The 11,322-nt window shown below is 51.5% G+C and overlaps 1 long non-coding RNA gene across 1 annotated transcript in view; it reads right to left on the bottom strand.

The window, feature by feature from the left end:
* The window catches only part of LOC113456733, a 16,941-nt gene extending 10,079 nt beyond the window's left edge, over nucleotides 1–6,862 (bottom strand). The window contains exons 1-3 of the long non-coding RNA XR_003377478.1: nucleotides 6,763–6,862; nucleotides 2,289–2,352; nucleotides 1,819–1,972 (exon numbers count right to left, since the gene is read on the bottom strand). This is a non-coding gene — a long non-coding RNA (uncharacterized LOC113456733). The remainder of the gene's footprint in view (nucleotides 1–1,818; nucleotides 1,973–2,288; nucleotides 2,353–6,762) is intronic.
* Between the last annotated feature and the right edge of the window lie 4,460 nt (nucleotides 6,863–11,322).

Raw genomic sequence — 11,322 nt, 5'->3', positions numbered from 1 at the left:
AGATATGATAGATAGATAGATAGATAGATAGATAGATAGATAGATAGATAGATAGATAGATAGATAGATAGATAGACAGACATCCTTTTCTCCTGCCTTTTTGGTCATAGTGTTTTATCACAATAGAAACCCTAACAAGACACTCACCAGAGCCAGTTCCTTCTAGCTTCTTACTCTACCATCTTCAATGTCTGTCTCTCTTTCTCTCCTCAGGGTAAACACAACAGATGTATGTCCGATTTCACAGCCATCTTCCGAAAAGAATGAAGAGAAAAGCCAAAAGCTGCAAGTCATGAGGTGTCTCCCTGGAAGCCTTTGTCTTTTCATTAGAAGATGGGTGCGCTCTCCCCCAGAGAAAGTCTACTTACTTCTCAGTGACTGGGTTACATGGCCATGTCTAGCTGCAAGGGAGGCTGAGAACATAAAGGTTAGGTTTCCCTTCTCACCATAGAGAGAAGGAGCAAGCTTGACTAGGTCCTTCTAGGTATCAGCTGACAGCAGAAGTCACCCTTAACCAGTAGCCTCTCCCTCTGGGCTTTTCCCTGGGGCATTAGTGATCACACAAACCTACAGTTATGGAGACTATGGGGCCAAGGACTGATGTCTGGCCTCTGATAAAGGAAAAGAAGAGGGGTGCTCACCCAACTTGAGGCCCTGCTAACAACATCTCAAGGACTGCCTGTCATATCCCTGTGTCCGCTTACCTCTCTGTCTCCATTTCCAACCAGGACGCAGGTCCACACCCTGTCCCTGCTCTTTCTCAAGAGTATCTTTGATGGCAAACCATCAGCTCTTGATGGCTACGTGGCAAGTGGATGAGACTGAGACCATTACAGGGACAGCCAGGGAAAAGACAAAGCAGTTGGAGAGAATTTGAGAACGGAGCAGAGCTATGGGGTTAGAAATGAGAACAGCCCAGGGCTGAGCCCCAGATGAGCCCAGCAAGTATGAAGGAAAGGACGAGCTGGCAGAGTGCCTGCAGCCCGAAGGCCAGGAACAGACAGCCTGCTGCCCAACACCCACACAAATAGCAGCCACCAAACCTCATAACTCTGAAAAGTTGAATGAATTTCATGGGAACAGAATCCTTCAAAAACTTAGAATGAAAGGGGAAATTGCTGGCAAGAAAAGATCCAGCTCCCTTGGAGTCTGCCCAGCAAAGGTCTGCTAAGAATTTTCTCCCTGTGCCTGAGACCTCCCCTTCTGCCCCTGGGACCTCTCCTTCTGCCTCTGGAACCTCCCCTCCACTCTTGGAACCTCCCCTTTTGCCCCAAGGATCTTCCCCCACCCCAGACTTCCCATTCTGTTCCTGCAGCGGCTTGGGGGTCTCAGAACAGGTAGCAAGATGTGGTCCCTACACTTGGGCCTCCTCCCCAAGCTGCCACATCCAAGCTCAGGAGAATTTAGATTTTCACAACCCCAAGCCTGACAGGAAGACCACAGGAGCTGACCCCAACATGGTTGTCCAAGCCCAAATTATCTACATCCTGTACACCAGCAGTCCTTGCCCCTATGGATTGAGTGAGTCGAACCATCCCCACTGCATCCTGCTGTTCCTACTGGCCGTCACCCCCTGGTACTAACAGGAGGGAAGTCCCCCACAAAGCCGCTAGATGCTCTAACCTGTAGAAGTCTTCCTAAGAACCAGGAGAGCTGAGCTGAAATGTCCCCTCCTACAGAGCAACAGATTTCCAAACTGCTACTACAAACCCACAAAGCCACGAGTGAGGACAACTTCGAAGCTAAAAATATCCAGGCAGGTAGAGAACAGGTGTCAAGGAAGGCCTCCTTCTCTGCCCGCCCACGTCACAGACTCACCTGGCAGCAGGTAGCCGTATGTGTGGTACATGTGAATGCCAAAGCGCCGCTGCCTCGAAGGGAGTAAGAGAGAGCTCTGTCTGGAGTCAGGGATGAGTTTCTACGACCCGGGAACACATTCAGATTAGTATTGCAGCAGCAGCATGGAGCTTTCCTTAGCAGAACAAAGAAAACCCTGGTAAATCAACACTTTCAGGTGCATCGGTGGAAACATCAGGTAGGTGGGCTACAGCTGAGTGGGGACATCTCTGCTGTGAGCACCAGATGCTGTCAGAGGACATTCTTAGCATTTGGGGTGGTGGATGCTAGGAGTCTCTTCACACATCCCAAAGGATGTCCCAAAGTTGATAGGCCACATACAGAGCTGAACAATAAATGGTCATTTAAGGGAGTTAAGGACAGCCCAAGATAATCTACCATTAGGCTCCGGATCCGCAGCATTCCAACTGCTCCACAATCATAGTTCTCACCTGTCAATCAGTCTTGGAAGGCGTGGCTTCCTTCCGGAGTAACTTCTGTTCAAAGTTCAAATTGCTGAAACAGGGAGCCTAGCAGACAGCAGTGACTATGGGGAACAAAAAGGACAGAAAGGACCCAGAGAAGCTCCACAGGCCCTCTCTTGGGGGCTACTGTGACAGCTGCTGATCAGCTCCTGCGGTCTCTGAAGAGGGTGGGGACAGGCCTGACACATGGGGTTCCCTCCTCATCTTCCCTGTCATTCACCAGGCCTGCATCCCAGTGAACTACGCCCCAGACTGCACAGCACTCAGCAAGGAGGAGTTAGGGGGCTGAGGAGATCTTGCCATTGTCCCTGTCCTGACGGTAAGGGGTTCCAGGTTTATTTCCCCCCAGGAACTGAGCAGGGACACACAGTTGCAGCAGAAACAGTTGCCACTGATTTTCAAATGATCCATTTCCAAGGGGTCAAGCAGCAGAGGGACGCAAAGGGACACACAGGGGAGGATTTGGGCCTCATTTATATAGAGCAGGCCTTACTTTTCATGGTCTCTCTCATGAACAGCCTATGTCTCTCTGGCATCCTCAGTCTCCATGCAGGGGTGAGTCACAAGTCACCGGCAGACACTCTGGGGTGTTGCCCATGACAGTAGCCAGACATAGGTGGCCTCGTCTGTTGTTTCCCCCAGTGATGATCTTTTAAGGCTTTGCACAAGGCCTTCCAGACCATATTTTCCACATATTCTCCTGCCTCAGCATCACCTCTCATAAGACCCTGTGACCACATCAGGCCACCTAGATGATCCAGGACAATTAACTACTTGTAGGGTTCTAATATTGTAACCTCTATGATGTCCCTTTGGTGATGCGAGATTCAGGGTGGATTGGGAAGGGTCACCACCTGGCTAAAGTCAGAGCTGGCAGCCCTAGTGGGGAGATGAAAACACACCAACGGGGACTCGCATCGGTTCCTTCAATCAAGCTGCTGATTGGAAGACAGGCAGCACACCCTGCTGACCAGAGTGGGGTCACTAAGAGGGGATGAAAGCCATTCCTGTCTCTCAGCCAGAAAGAGAGGGAGACGTAGCTAAGAGCACCCAGAATCCTCTCAGAGACAGCCAAGCACCCAGGCTCTGTGGATACACACCGCACCCCTGCTCCAAGCTACACCCACGTGCAGGCACAAGGGTTGATCAGCCCCATCTTCCCACAGATGTGGGAGCGCTGACATCAGCAGGAGGGCCTTGGATGCTATCTGAGGTGACTTCTAGATCAAGTATATTCTTGGAGCAGAACTTATCTACACAGAAGACTTCTATGGGGGTCGTCTCTTTATAATGACCTTCTGGGAGGGCATCTAGCCCACCCCACCAACCGCAGGCTGGACCCTCTAGAATCCAGTCCTTGCCTGTACCTGATGCTGGGAGCACCACACCCCCCAATTCAGCCAGCACACCTGCATCTAGCCTAGAGAAGCCTCTACCCATTGCCCTCACCAGCCAGAAGAGCCAGCAACATTTTGCAGCTGGCCCTGCTCCAATCCGGCCCTTCTCAGCACTGAAAAGCCTCTTCCTGTCCCCTAGGGGATATCTGCCTCCTGGGCCCCCTCAAATCTCAAGCACCCAAGAAAATTATTTCCTTAATCAAATATTCATGGGTCTGCCAAGCCTGAAATAGGCCTGAAAAGAAGAAAGACAATCTGTGTCCAGCACAAAGGCTTGACAGGATGCGTGAAACCCTCAGAACTGCCTTCTGAGCTGTCCCCGGGCCCCTCTCTCCTCCCACTCCCTGTCAGTAAGGTGCAGGCACCTAGTGCGGCCACCCGGGACTCCTGCAGGGCTCGGCCCTTGATCTCTGCAATACCGAACAAGAGTCTTGTACTCAGTTGACACACCCTCCACTTTCTGCAAAGTCCTGTTGTCCGGGAGGCAGTGACCTCAGACTCCGGGGATACCAAGGCCATCCTCTCAGATGAGGCAAACTAGTCACAGCCATAGTGCCATGAGGGGCCATCACCATCCCGCACACCACCTCCTTCCTTCTTAACCTGCCTCACAAGAATGAAGCAAGACATGGAGCTCACATAAGCCAGGCAGGTGAGCAGCTGGAGCTCCGGTCACCCATGGGATGTCTCCCCCACCTGCATCACTATGAAGAATCACTTGTCCGGTACTTTGGAGAGACCATGAGTGGTAAACATGGAATGTTCCAGAAAAATGAAAGCCCAGTGTGGTGGGGACAAGAAAGGAGAGATGTGAGCAGACACTCATGAGGCCGTGCCAGAGTGGGTGAGCACAGGTACCGACAGGAAGAGGGGATGAGGATGTAAAAACACACAGAGGAGAGAGGCTGTGTGACCACCAAGCAGAGAAGGGAGCGGCGGGCCTACAAGGCCAGGGAAATGTTCCTGTTTCCTGCAAAACAGGAGGCCAGAGGAAGCAGGAAGGACCCTCCTGCTGGATACTTTGGAAGAATCACAGCCCTATGGACAACAGCTCAGCCTCAGGCTTCTGGCCTTCAGACTGAGGAAGAGAGCATGTCTGTCTGTTTTAAGCCTCCAGCCTGTGGCCCCTGGATTTGGCAGCAGTCTTTGACAGCGAACAACCCAGGAAAACCCTGCCTGAGGTAGATGAAGAAGCAGACCTAGGTGAAACTCCCCTTCCCGTAATCAGACTGCCTTCAGCCCTGCCTGGCTCACCAATGCTTACAATGCAATATCCAAGTCAGGTGATTGATAATGAACAGAGATTTATTGGGATCTCGGTTCTAAAGATGAGGGAGTCCCAGGTCACGGGCACTCTCATCCTGGTGAGAGCTTTGGTGCTGCCTCATCTGATGGCAGAATGCAGAAGGGAAAAGGCGCTTCTATCATACCCAGAACTTGGACCGCCCTCCATTACCCCTTCCAGTGAGGCCACCCACACGCTGAGGACTTCAGTGCCAGACTCAGGGTAAGCTTCCAGCAGGTAAACTGTGGCATCCGAGTCAGCACATGCAGGTGGATGGGGGCTACAGTTTTGGGCCCATTCCTGAGCTATCCTCCATCCTCCCTTCATGTCCTGTATCCCTCAGTCAGAGTTTCTCTTGGGTCTGCAGAAGGCAGATGCTTGTCACCAGTTAGTAGCTCCCAGTCTGGCCGGATTATTGGTCCTGGGTGTCCCTGAAGCTCCCAGCCTCATCCCAGCCTCTCTCTGAAATCCAGAGGGCTCCTAGCCTCACTCTGAGTAGGAGCCAAAGACTGCATCCATAGGGCTGAGGCCTGGTGCAGCCTGCTCCTCAGGCCCTGCATTGCTACTCAGTTCACCCTCACCTCTCCCTGCCGAGGGTGGGAGATGAAGAGGCCAGACCACTTAGCACATCATAGACACCAGAGGAACCAGGCTTTCCCTGAGCAAGATGTGTGTGCCACGGTGGGATTCCGACTTTAAAGGTGCCTCGGCACCTGGGTGGACAGGGGCAGGGAGTCTTGTCTGGAGAAGCAATCACAAGGTTGTTTGTGTCTCTTTGCCCTCTGCCTAATGGAGCAGCCCTCTACCAGGGTCATCTGACAGTGCACTCACATTTATCCGGCCTGCAGTTAGCAGGGTAAATGAGGCTGCTGGCTCCTGACAGCCTTGGAGCAAGCATCTCAGTGCGCCAGTAATTACTCCTCCCTAAGAGCCCAAGAGGGTGGAAACCCTGGCAGGGGCAGAAGCATGGGAGATCCTAGAAGCCTCCAACCATCCACCATCCTGCTCGCTATCCTGCCTAGAGACCCTCTAGAGGACAGCGGGGACTGCCCAAGCCTCTGGTGACACCCGTGACTTTAATGTGTCATCAGCTGACACAGCGTCTGCCAAGGGCTGCCCCACCCTGTTCTCTTCACTGTTCATCCTGGGGAATCACAGATGAGGACATACCGAGGATGAGGATTTGGGGGCAGGTTTCTCCTCTGCTGGTTCTGACCAGTTAGAGGCAGCCCTGAATGGCCAGGGAACAAGAGGATCTCCTGAAGGAACAGCCTAGGCGGGTGGACTGTGGTGAGGGAGTGGGGGTGCCTCTTCTACCAGGCTCACTTCCCTGTGCTGTGTGGGGCAACAGCCAGATCTACCCTCCAGGGTCACGCCAGGCAGAGGAGTCCCTCAGGAAGGCAGCAGCTGAGGTCAAAGGCAAGCGTGTGCATGAGGGCAGGGGGCTAAAGCCATCTCCCAAGCAGCCCACACCACAGACAAGAATAGGCTTTGCGGGAGATCACACATCCTGGGACCCAGATGTGAGGGGGTGACCACCTCCTTACCCCTTCCTGTCCCCTTCTCCCCCAAAGCCAGGGGTCTGCAAGCCTCTTGCCCCCCTATGCATTTATGCACATGTTGACACCAGTATTCTGCCCCTCCAGTTAGCCTCAGGGGCCATATGTGACCCAGCAGGTCCCACACAGCCCACTCTAGACATGAAGACCACAGCAAGCTGGGACCTTTTCCCCAAAGTGAGCCACAAGCCGCCACTCACCCAAGGTGTTAGTACAGGGGGGATGTGGCAGAGATCATCAAAAAGGCCTCTTGCTGGAAGCCGCGGGAGCACAGCCCTGATGTGAGACCCAGGTCTCTCGCTTCTCTCAGCCTCAGTTTCTCCACCTGTGGGAGCGGATAATTACAAACTGAGTTCCCGGATGTCGGGAGGCTCTGTGAGTCAATGCCTGAGACTCAAATTAAGAAAAGCCAGGTGCTGGGCAGATGTGGGGATCTGCGATGATTGGGCTGTTGCCATGGTGACAGGAGCTCCGTGTTTAGTGGTAAACATCTCCAATCCTCAGAAGCAGCCTCTCCATTATGTTCTGACATCTTGGAGGCAGGCACGTCCAGGGTGTAGCCACAGGTGACAGGAACTGGCCCAGTGGGCTGTCTAGGGACAGGGCTCTTTCAGGTTTCCTGCCCCAGCACCCTGTGGGTTTCTATCTAGAACTTTTCCCCAGGGCCAGAACCACCTTGCTTCCTGAGCATGCTTTAGACTCTGAAAGTCCCCTCTCCATCTGCCTGCAACAAATGTCCCCTAAGTCTCTGGGAAGTATGAGGTGACCCCGTCCAGTCTCTGTATAAAGGGTACTTCCGTCACGAAGGTAGAGACAGCAGGATGGCATCAGGACAGCAGAGCAGGTCTGGGCTGGGATGGGCAGGTGGGATGGCACCAGGCTCGCTGTGGCCTGACTCACTTGACTCTAATAACCACGGGAACAAGGGCTTTGCCAAGCTGCCCCACCTGTCAACTACACCAGAGCCTGGCAAACGGGAAGTACTCATAGGCCTGTCCATGTCGGTGCAAGGCCGCCCCCTAGGGTAACTTCTGGGGACTGCAGGGAGATTAAAGCTAACACAGTCAGGTGGAAGTGTCCTGGCCCCACAAGGCCAGTGCCTACTGTGGGCACCAAGACCTTGGCACTGAAGGGCCTACATGTGGGAGGCATGGGAGTCAGAGAGAAGCACAAATACAGTGTTATCAGGAGGCAGAGCTCTGAGGATACAGCCAAGGCTCATCCCCTGGACCTTTTCTGAAACCACCCAGCAGAACTCTAAGGTGAGGAAAGGAGGGAGGAGGGAAGGGGGAAGGGAAGGGAAAGGGAGGGGAGAAGGAGGGGGAAGAAAGAGAGGGGAGAAGGGAGGACTACTGGGGAGGTCTGGGGTCCTTCACCTTGACCTCAGTCTAGAGAGAGATATGATCTGAACTCCCAGGAGTTTAGGGGAACACAGCAATGTGTAAAGAGTCTGGAATAACCCTCTGCCTGCCTGTTTGGAACAGCAAGTTCTGGAGTTTAGCAACATAGAGCCACTAAAATTGCTCCCCAGGGGAAGACATAAGCAACGGCTCCCCCTTCTCCCAAGGTCCCAATGCCAAACTGAGGCACAATTCCACCAAAGTTCAATCTGGGGGACCAAGGTGTCTATTGGGCTTCCTACAAAGTATAGGTGAGGGGTTGCATGCATAGGTGTGGGTGTGCCTACCCCCTCAGGAGGTACCTGGACAGCAGGGATAAGGGCTTCCCCTTACATGCATGCGTGGAGCCCCCTCTGCTTGTTTCCCTGGCCTGGAAACCCTACCTCTGTGGTCACATGCAATTAAGGCAGAGTTAAAAACAACAGGTAAAATGGGAACTGGATACTCAGATGAGGGTCTCATAACCTCCCACCCCTCCATTGGGGTGCAGAGAGTCAGCAAGCCCAACTGGAAGGCCCTTTCACAAGAGGACACAGCTGAACTCCATCATGGCAGTTGTATGGCTCAGAGGTCCAGTCACTTACAACAAGCCAGCAGAAGGAGAAGCAGGCAGAAGAGGTCAAGAGCAAGGGCCCTGAAGGCCAAGGTTGGAATAGTCGAAATAACTGGAGAATGTCGCAGGTTATTTTGACTCTCTGCTACTGACTGCAAGAAAGAGACAGGCAGAGCTAAGGGCGAGAAGACAGTGGGGAAGGTGACCAGGGGTGGCCCTGCAGAAGCCATACAGTGAGTCAAAGTTCCTGGCATTGGGATTGACTGATCAATCACATGAGGGGCAGAGGTGAGGCCCCCTCCAGTTTGGAAGCTGCTCCAGGCCAAGGTGCAGACACCAACAGGGGAAGAAGGCTCCTGCATGTCAAATTAGGAAATCCATGGACATTATCAGAGGCTTCAAACCCTGGAGAGCAATCCCACCTCAGACACAATCACACCTGAGCATCCATGACCCAGATCGGTGAGCATGGGCCTCTCGGGCACACATCTGCCCTTGACTGGAATTTCTCTACGGCCCTGCAGAGTCAGAAAGGGCAGGATCTCCATGCAGTGAAGTCCCAGGAAGAGGCTCCAGCCAGCACAAGGGATGTTCAGATGTCCTCTATGCCTACTGTGTCCTGTCCATCCCAGAGCTTCTAATACCACAGTGTGACCCAGACAGAGACCCAAGAGCTTGGGTCAAACCCACAGGTACATAGGAGCCCCTGGAGACTAACTCAGGGAGAGTCGGAGGACAGAAGAGAAGCAGATTCTCCGGCGATCCTGTGAGGGAAGTGGCTCGTCCCATTTTACAGACAGCACAGTTGAGGCTCTGGGAGGTGAAAGGAGCCTCCACCTACCTCAGTCCCAGGATGTTTCACCTAGACCATGCCACCCTGCAGCCAAGCAGCCCCATTGTCTCCAGGGACCCCAAGGCTGAGTTTGGGAGATTCTTCCATCCCCTGAAGGAGAGCACCCTCTCTGGAACAGCTGCAGTCAATTCCCCATATTCCTGACTTTCTTAATTATCACTTGGTGCCCAGCCTGGTCTGCCATCTCCATAGTACCTTCAGAGATTTCCTGCCATATAAATCAATCATCCTCTGCATCCCCCGTGTCCCCAGCCTAATTCTTGGGATCCTGACCTCTGCTGACTTCTGCTGACATCTCCTTCCCCATCTCCCTGATACACTCTACTATTTGCAGATTCGCCCACCTCAGTCCCCCGTCTGCTCCCTGACACATTCCCATCTTTTCATTCCACTGGAACCCCACACAGCCCCATCACCACAGGACCACAGGATGAAAACTGTTATCTTCATTTTGAAACAGGCTGATGGCTTTGAACTCTCCATGCAGCCTAGGCTGCCTTCAAACTCAAGATCCTCCTGCCTCTGCCCCCCCCCACCATGAGTGCCAGAATTACAGGTGTGTGCCAACACAACCAGCAAGCATGGTGAAGTTTGAATCCACCTGAGGCCGGGCCTCACCGCTCAGGTGTGTTAAACCTCATCCGCCTGGCTTGTGTGTAGGTGCACATGTAAACATGTGTGTTTATGTGTGAAGGGCATGCATACCCCATAAACGTGTGCTTGTGTGGGGGTATACATACAGGAGAATGCATGCACGTGGAAACTGGAGGTCAAGAGTGGGTGTCCAGATAAACAAACTGGAAAAGCAAAGCACAGCACATGATCATCTCATTAGATGCTGAAAAAGCCTTTGACAAAATACAACACCCCTTCATGATAAAGGTCTTGGAGAGATCAGGTATACAAGGAACATACCTAAACATAATGAAGGCAATATACAGCAAGCCAACAGCCAACATCAACTAAATGGAAAGAAATTCAAAAGTGATCCCACTGAAACCAGGAACAAGAAAAGGTTGTCCACTCTCTCCATATCTATTCAATATAGTTCTTGAGGTCCTAGCTAAAGCAATAACACAACAAAAGGAGATCAAAGGGATACAAATGGGAAAAGAAGAAGTCAAACTCTTACTATTTGCTGATGATATGGTAGTGTATATAAATGACCTCAAAAATTCTACCAAGGAACTTCTACAACTCATAAACACCTTCAGTAATGTAGCAGGATACAAGATTAACTCAAAAAATCAGTAGCCCTCTTGTCCACAGATGATAAATGGGCTGAGAAAGATCAGAAAAACAATACCCTTCACAATAGCCACAAATAGTATAAAATATCTCAGAGCAACTCTAACCAAACAAGTGGAAGACTTGTATGACAAGAACTTTAAATCTTTGCAGAAAGAAATTAAAGAAGACACCAGAAAGTGGAAAGATCTCCCATGCTCTTGGGTAGGTAGAATTAACATAGTAAAAAATGGCAATCTCACCAAAAGCAATCTACAGATTCAATGCAATGCCCATCAAAATCCCAGCAAAATTCCTCAAAGACCTCGAAAGAACAATACTCAACTTCATATGGAAAAGCAAAAAACCCAGGATAGCCAAAACAATCCTGTACAATAAAAGAACTTCTGGAGGCATCACAATCCCTGACTTCAAACTCTACTACAGAGCTACAGTACTGAAAACAGCCTGGTATTGGCATAAAAACAGACAGGGGGACCAATGGAACTGAATTGAAGACCCGGATATTAATCCACACACCTTCGAAGACCTGATTTTTGACAAAGCTAAAAATATCAAATGGAAAAAAGAAAGCATATTCAACAAATTTTGCTGGCATAACTGGATATCAACATGTAGAAGAATAAAAATAGACCCATATCTATTGCCATGAACAAAACTCAAGTCCAAATGGATCAAAGACCTCAATATAAAACCAACCACACTG

The sequence above is a fragment of the Microtus ochrogaster genome, chromosome 15, assembly GCF_000317375.1.
Source record: "Microtus ochrogaster isolate Prairie Vole_2 chromosome 15, MicOch1.0, whole genome shotgun sequence".
NCBI classification, from domain to species: domain Eukaryota; kingdom Metazoa; phylum Chordata; class Mammalia; order Rodentia; family Cricetidae; genus Microtus; species Microtus ochrogaster.
This window is presented reverse-complemented; position numbering and strand designations above follow the sequence as displayed.